This window comes from Sander lucioperca, chromosome 5 (assembly GCF_008315115.2).
Source record: "Sander lucioperca isolate FBNREF2018 chromosome 5, SLUC_FBN_1.2, whole genome shotgun sequence".
Classification (NCBI taxonomy): Eukaryota; Metazoa; Chordata; class Actinopteri; order Perciformes; family Percidae; genus Sander; species Sander lucioperca.
The window spans coordinates 26,893,728-26,901,227 of record NC_050177.1 but is presented as its reverse complement, the minus strand read 5'-3'; the positions used below and the strand labels follow the sequence as shown (position 1 = coordinate 26,901,227).

General features: G+C 39.7%; 1 protein-coding gene across 6 annotated transcripts in view; it reads right to left on the bottom strand.

Moving 5' to 3' along the window:
• The window catches only part of wdr62 (WD repeat domain 62), a 46,643-nt gene extending 46,583 nt beyond the window's left edge, over positions 1-60 (bottom strand). For all 6 annotated transcript variants that reach the window (XM_036001599.1, XM_036001603.1, XM_036001604.1 and 3 more), the window contains exon 1: positions 1-60. This exon is cut by the window's left edge and continues 276 nt beyond it. The gene's annotated coding sequence lies outside the window, so the exon portion shown is untranslated.
• Between the last annotated feature and the right edge of the window lie 7,440 nt (positions 61-7,500).

The window sequence follows — 7,500 nt, the reverse complement described above, 5'->3', positions numbered from 1 at the left end:
AGCTTTTAGGAAACCTGACACTCTTCTCTTCAGCGGGCGGGACTCTGGTTTAAATCTAGCCCCGCCCACTACGCTATCAAATAACCAATCTACAGACGAGGTCCCGCCCCATGCCCGCGAAACAGCCAATAGACAGCCGGGGATAGAGAAAGACCCGCCCACTACCCGCAAACTAACCAATCAATACCCATAAAATTAGCTCTGTGTGACTCCAACCGTTCAATACTAAATACAAATTTTGTTTTTCTTTGTTTTTTGCAAAACAAGTAGGCCTAAAGTGAATAATAATAATATAATAAAATAATATAAAATAATACATATTTACCATTTTGAGATTTTGAGGCAAATATTTAATTAAATTTCAAATAAAAATGTTTGGAATAAAATCCAACCATTGTAGTTAAATAAAACATAAGCATTATATTCATCTAATCCCAAATAGAGAGAATATTGAGTTAATTCAAATCAATTTAATCAGGCTAATTTTAATTGAAAAGCACTTCCTGTCAACCTAGCTAGCTAGCAGCTATAATGTTACCCAGCATGCCGTTCGGCTGTGTAAATTTGTAGGCTAAATGTAAAATTATTAGTGTTAGAAATTGTAATGCTAAAGTCACAAATAGTTGTGTGCTATGGTGTTTTATCCTATTAAAGAGAGTTAGTTGTGGGTTAATTGTTGTAAATTTACAACCATGAGTGAGAAGGGTACGAAGTTAACATGGCTTCTGTTCCGTTCTGAAGTCACTCGCAGATCATTTTAGCCGTAGCGTTCTCTGCGGCATTGCGCTTGTATTACGGTATGTGAAAAATTCATATCACATGGGAAATTAATATCCGTATACCTGTATACTGCCCAGCACTGCTACAATGAGTCGAAAGCACAAAAGTGAATTGCTAATAAAATTCTTATTTGAGTATTTGTTAAGTTCTGTACTTTCTGGGCCATAGACTAGTTATTCCTAAGAAAGAATATTTAGATTTAATTTATTGCATTGATTAAATTCAAATCGATGTGCAGATTAATGTAGATGATTATTACTCAATTATATATCATTGATATTTAGAATTAAATACATTTTTATTAGTACTATTTACACATTAGGGAGTTTATCTTTTTTAAATCAACTCAATATTTTTGTTTAGGTTATAATTAATTCTGTACTGTTTTTTATTCCAATATACTCATATTAAATGGATAACTCTCATTTAATTAATATTTACTCAATACCAAACCATGTGAAATTTAATTAATAATATTGCTTGTAATCTGTTGCCTCATTTTTATTGAGTAGATATGGTGTATCTTTTCTTACAGTGTACCAAGCCATCACCTCCCGTTAGCATCCCATTGACTGCCATTCATTTTGACGTCACTTTGTCAGAGAATAACTTTACATCTGAAGAGTTTAAAGACTCTATTTGTCCGTTGTTTATTTCTAAAGAAACACGACAATGTATAAAAGGCTCCATTACCTTGTACCTCACGTTATGGCTCCGTAGCAGACGTTTTTATAAAAATAGGCTAACGATTGGGTCATAACCACGAGACTTACTGTCTCATAGTAGAGGAATTACCGTATAGTACAGGAGAAGCTCTCAGGCAGTTTGGACTTCCATTAGCTGTTTAAGTTTAATTCCTAATGTTAACTATCATTTTAGTGATCAATAATTAGCCTGTGTCTATGTTATCTCCTTACATATACCTACGCTCTCCGTCTCTGCTAGATTGGGAATGATTGAGATTTCTCTTGGCACAGCTACCAGAAGGTAAACTTTAGTCCAACGTAAGGACTGGGAATTAATAAATTGGAGTCAGATTTGACAGTCCTTAGGGCTTTATTTTAGACATAATTCCTTTCATCATATAAATCTGAAAAACAGAGGACATGTCAAAGTAATGTTAGGAAACACACAACTGGAAGGAAATCAGTTTTATTACGAAACTATTCAGCAAAATTCACTCAGAAAACTAAAGCTTCTTTATCTGTTCAATTGTACAATATATCATTTTACGAACATCACAAAGTATCTGATCTGGTATTAAAGGCAGGAGTTCAAACAGAACCGGACATTCAGCGTTAGCGTTTCTCAGCGCTGGTTCCCAGACTCGGGGTCAAAAGTTAAAACCCAAAACCCCTTAGATCAGGGCTGTCAAACTCATTCTCACTAAGGGCCACCCTGGGAAATGAGAATCACATCCAGGGCCAGACATGTAGAGTTTACTGACATGTTTTTATTGAGAAAAATCAAATATCTTTACCTGTATTACTGAATGTCGTTTTTTGTCACGTTTTTTGTAATTTTTCTTGCTTTCTCCGACACATTTGTCACATTTTTGTTGACATTACAGCCCTACAGAAGTCAGCAAAAAAGTTCCTTAGCAAATCAAGCAAAACAAAATTAAGTTTTTAAAAGCAGGCTACCACACGGCCGACTCACAAGAATCGGTTTCATAGCCTGAATATAAAAACTCTCTGCTTCTGGGGGAATTTCGGAGCGTCAAAGTCGGCAAATCTGCCAAATTCTGCTTTGCGTGTCGCGTAATTACAGTTTGAAAAACAGTTTCCTGTCTTTTCGGGTTTGGCGCACAACTAGATTACATTTATTGTGAACCTAAGTTGGTATGTGGGCCGGATAAAAACCTGCAAAGGGCCAGGTTCGGCCCGCGGGCCTTTTTGAGTTCAACGCAGTCTCACGGCAGTTTGTGAAATGGTCACGTTATTTAATCTATTGATTCGTGTACATGGGCACATTTTTCTCGTTTTTTTTCGCGGTGGCCAGCACGACAATGTCGTGATCACAGCACGACTACGGTAGCGAATATTTGGTGTGTGTGTGTGTGTGTGTGTAAAATAACAATTTCTGTCTGTCTAGAAACAAGAAGACCCCCTGTGAGGATAGGATAAAAGCTTGAGGGAGAGAACAGATCAGGGCTCATAATTCGGAGGACATCTTGGTGGACCAGCTCTGACTTGATGTCTGTTGCTAGGGAAACTTAGTCTCTGTTTGTGAACCCACAGCTGTGTTGTAACTCTTAGGCCGGCTACACACTGCCTGCCTGCGTGGGTTGAAATGCCGAAATTCCGTATAAGGAGGTTGGTTGGGGGTGGTGGATGGGACGAACAACACAGGACTTTCACCCAGGAGACCGGGAATCGTGGCCGGCGTGTGGCGTTTAGTTTCCCCGTTGTTGTTTTCCTAATCACAACCGTCCCGTTATTGTCGTGCGTCCCCCGCGGCCGTTTCCTAAACTCAACCGTCGCTTTCTTCTCGCGATAACACGGCAAGTGGCGTGTATGTTTACGACCGCTGTTTACAGCGTAAACATACACGCAGACAGCTCAAAATGCGTGCAGATAACACGCCACTTGGCTTAAGAAAGTGGGCGTGTAAGTTTACGCGAAATCATGATAGCACGTTGAATTTTTGCTTATGTGCGACTGGGTGTAACTCCGTAAATTCAATCATCAAAAGGCTTGGGTATCATTCGTGGTTTTTTGCGATACCGGTGCTAAAATGATGCTTTTAAAACGGCGCCTGAACCAATACTTAAAAAAACATGTCCCCGTGTGTGACGTTTGCTTTCCCCCGTTCATCTTTTCTTATCTTTTTTAACACCAGGTGGAGTGTTGATCTTATGTGTATACTTGCATATTTGTATTGTGTTTGTCATATTGTATTTTATTTATTCTATCGTGCTATATAAATAAAGTGGATTGGACTGGATTTTCCTAAACCCAACCTCCGTATAGATGCTTCCCATTTCGTGTTTGCCACCACGGAAAAAAATTAGATTAACGTGTTCTTGTACACGAATCGATAGATTAAAAATAACGTGACAATTTCACGATCTGCCGTGAGACCGTGTTGTTGAGTTTGACTTAGATCCTCAAACAATTGTTCAAATGACAATCTGAAAAGTTGGGAACCACTCGACTGAGGAGAGAAACAGCTGGATGCTAGCGTGTTAGCTTTCAGCTGAGTTGGTCTCTAACAATGCCAACAGATACCTGAAGACAGTGGTGTAGTCTAATGTATTGTAGGAGGTATACTGTACCACTTTTCTTAAAAAAAACATTAATAAATCATCCTGTTCGCTTTCTTTAATAATGTGGAGTTCCTCAGGGAAGTGTCCTGGGGCCTCGGTTGTTTCTATAAAACCTGATATAAACAGTCCAACATTTAGTAAATTATCTTGTTTTCTGTCTTTAATAATAATATATAAATATAATAATAAAAATAACTCTTCTTAGTGGGTATACTGCGTATTACGTGGACTACACCACTGCCTGAAGAAGAGAACAAGATCAGTTGAGTCATATAAAATTCTCACAGTGTTGGGATTATGACGTTATTCGTTTAAATTGTAGCAGAGGAATCAAAGTGCCGCGAAACCAAAATGAACTACAGCTAAACTTAGCAGGATGAGCATGTGATCCCAGACCGGCTGTAAATACCAACCATCAATTCACAAAAAAAACAAAACAAATCTAAAATATTCACAACAATATTATCTACAAAAAAAAAAAATCAACCTTAATGATCTCACAAGAAGAAAACCTTTTCTTTTTCTTCGACCAAAACAAATCAAAATGTTTCAGCATCAACAGATTAGTGCAATCAGAGTCACAACAAGACACAAAGTCAACTTCAAACCAAAGAGTTTAACTGATGAAGTCTGTTTTAAGGCCCTGACACACCGACCAGACGGCCGACCGTCGGCAGAAAAGCCAGTCGGACTGATCAGTCTTCCCGAGTTGGTCCAAAAAGTTCCTCAGAACACACCGAAGCAACGCCGACTTGAGCGTACGTTCTGCCCGTGCGCGAGACGTAATACGTCTCCATAGCAGCAGGCGACGCTAATTAGTATTGTCGCCCAAAAAAATGTAAACCGGAAATGACGAACTGCTTCCCGACCATAATGGCGGCTCGTTCAGAATACGATCTCATATTGGACTAAAATAGTTCACCGAAAACGTGTTTCTGAAAACATTTTAAGAGAGAAATAGGCCGTGCAGTTGCTGAATCTGTCTTCATTTCAGATCAACAAAGGTCAGTTTAAAAGATTTTCCTCAGATTTCATGAGACTCTAGTCACGCGCATCCCGCTCGTCATTTCCGGGTTAGCTCTCCACCAATCAGATGGGTCATTGAGTCTGACTGCCGGCAGTGCCCGCCCCTCTGATTATACATGTCAAATTGGCCAAAATGAAGGCCGACGGCCCCTCGGACGGACGACGGCACGGAACACACCGAACAGACTCGAGTCACCGACCTCGCCAGACTGTCAGACGGCCGATTATCAGCTCGGTGTGTCGGCGCCTTTACAACACACAGACAGTCTGCTGGTAGAGATTAATCTTTAATAATGACGAGTTCCTCAGGGAAGCGTCCTGGGGCCTCGGTTGTTTCTATAAAACCTGATATTAAAACAGTCCAACATTTAGTAAATTATCTTGTTCTCCATCTACTCCAGAGTCAGATGAGAAGATGGAGGTCCAGTACATTACACAAGTCTTTATAATTCCAGATTGCAGAGTTATTTCCAGGAAACTTCTAAAAGGAAGTTATCAGGAGATCACTGAGCGTTACAATTTGTTTCCTTTATTTCCCTAAATTTAGTTACAAAGCTGAGTCTAAAAACATCATTAAAAAAACCACAACCTTTATAACTAAAGAATATATAATCCCATAAGGTCCCTTGAACCCTTAAATACCTGGAAAAAAAAAAGAGGAGATGACTTCGTAGGAAGTTACGGCCTTACGGGTCCATGATAGTTTATAATTTTTAACATTTTTTAGGTCCAGCACTGGGTGTTTGCTGCCTCTGCTGCCCCCTGGTGGCAGTTAGTCTGCTGCATGAGAAGCGATTAGTGTCAGCAAGCAGCGTACTCCACAATATCACAATGTCTATAATGTAATTTATGCAGACTGATGTCATGAAGTGGTATACGTCTGACACGCCAATTCGTATGCCATTATTGGCGTGTTATGAAGACACATACTCGCTTTTTAGCGTGTTTATCAACGCCGTTTGGCCTCCGTTGACTTACATTACCTTGCAATAGCGTGTGAATAGTCTGGGTAGCGAGTAGTATGAAAGGGGGAAAATCTGCGTAGGGAGTGGCGATAACACGGCAAGTGGCGTGTATATTTACGTCCGCTGTATACAGCGTAGACCAGGGGTCACCAACACGGTGCCCGCGGGCACCAGGTAGCCCCCAAGGACCACATGAGTAGCCCTCAGGCCTGTTCTAAAAATGAAAATTGAATATTGATATTATCCGTTTCCCACCTTGTTAAGTCATTGTTGATAATTATTGTGAGAAATCATTAACGTGATCAGTGTCTTCACATAGATGACTATCATTAATCATTAATAATCATATATAACTAAAGGCAAACTGAGCAAATTTGTTATTTCAGAAGAGTGTATCAAACTGGTAGCCCTTCGTATGACTCCCATGAAGTAGCTCTCAGTTTCTAAAAGGTTGGTGACCCCTGCTGTAGACATACACGCAGATAGCTCAAAATGCGTGCAGATAACACGCCACTTGGCTTAAGAAAGTGGGCGTGTAAGTTTACGCGAAATCATGATAGCACGTTGAATTTTTGTATATGTGCGATATATGTGTAACTCCGTAAATTCAATCATCAAAAGGCTTGGGTATCATTCGTGGTTCTTTGCGATACCGGTGCTAAAATGATGCTTTTAAAACGGTGCCTGAACCAATACTTAAACCCCCCTCGCCCCCCAAAAAAAAAGAAATAGCTGAAACAGAGCGTTTTCAGACGGAAGTTGAATACAGACATATTCAGACAGACAGTGTAAGAAAAATAAAGTTTTTTGGAACATTTAAGCAGGTAAACATGTTTACTAGAAACCCAAAATACAAATGCAAATTTACCATTCACATTCATTATATGCATCCATTGTTTTGGGGCGTAATAGGCGACGTCCCTTTTGACCAATCAGCACCCAGCTGTAAGCGTGGCTTCACGAGTGGCCCTAGATGGTAGCCTCCAAGTTCCGTAAAAATCGGATGACCCATTCATAAACTTTTCATATTTGGAGCACCCCCTAATGGACAGTCTCCGCCAAATTTGGTCCACAGTCTCAGAGCATCGTGGCCAACAAGCAGATTAAGTTTCGTGTTGATAGAATTTAACTTGGCCAAGATATGCCAAAGTTCGTGTTTTTTAGTTGCTAGCTATGAAAATAATCATAATATTAATATACACACACACACACACACACACACAGACAGACAGGGACACACACACACGTGAAAATTTGTTTGTTCATAATTTGCGCATTTTTGAACCATTACAAATGATTTTGAAAAGTTTTCGGCAGGTCCATGTGGAGATGCTATAGGCCAACGTTCAGGCCGATCAGGAGAAAAACCCCAGGAGGAGTTAGAAAAAATAGGTTTTTACAAATTACACGATAATACAGGACGCAACCTGAAAAAATGAGCAGAATTGAATATAAGTTCAG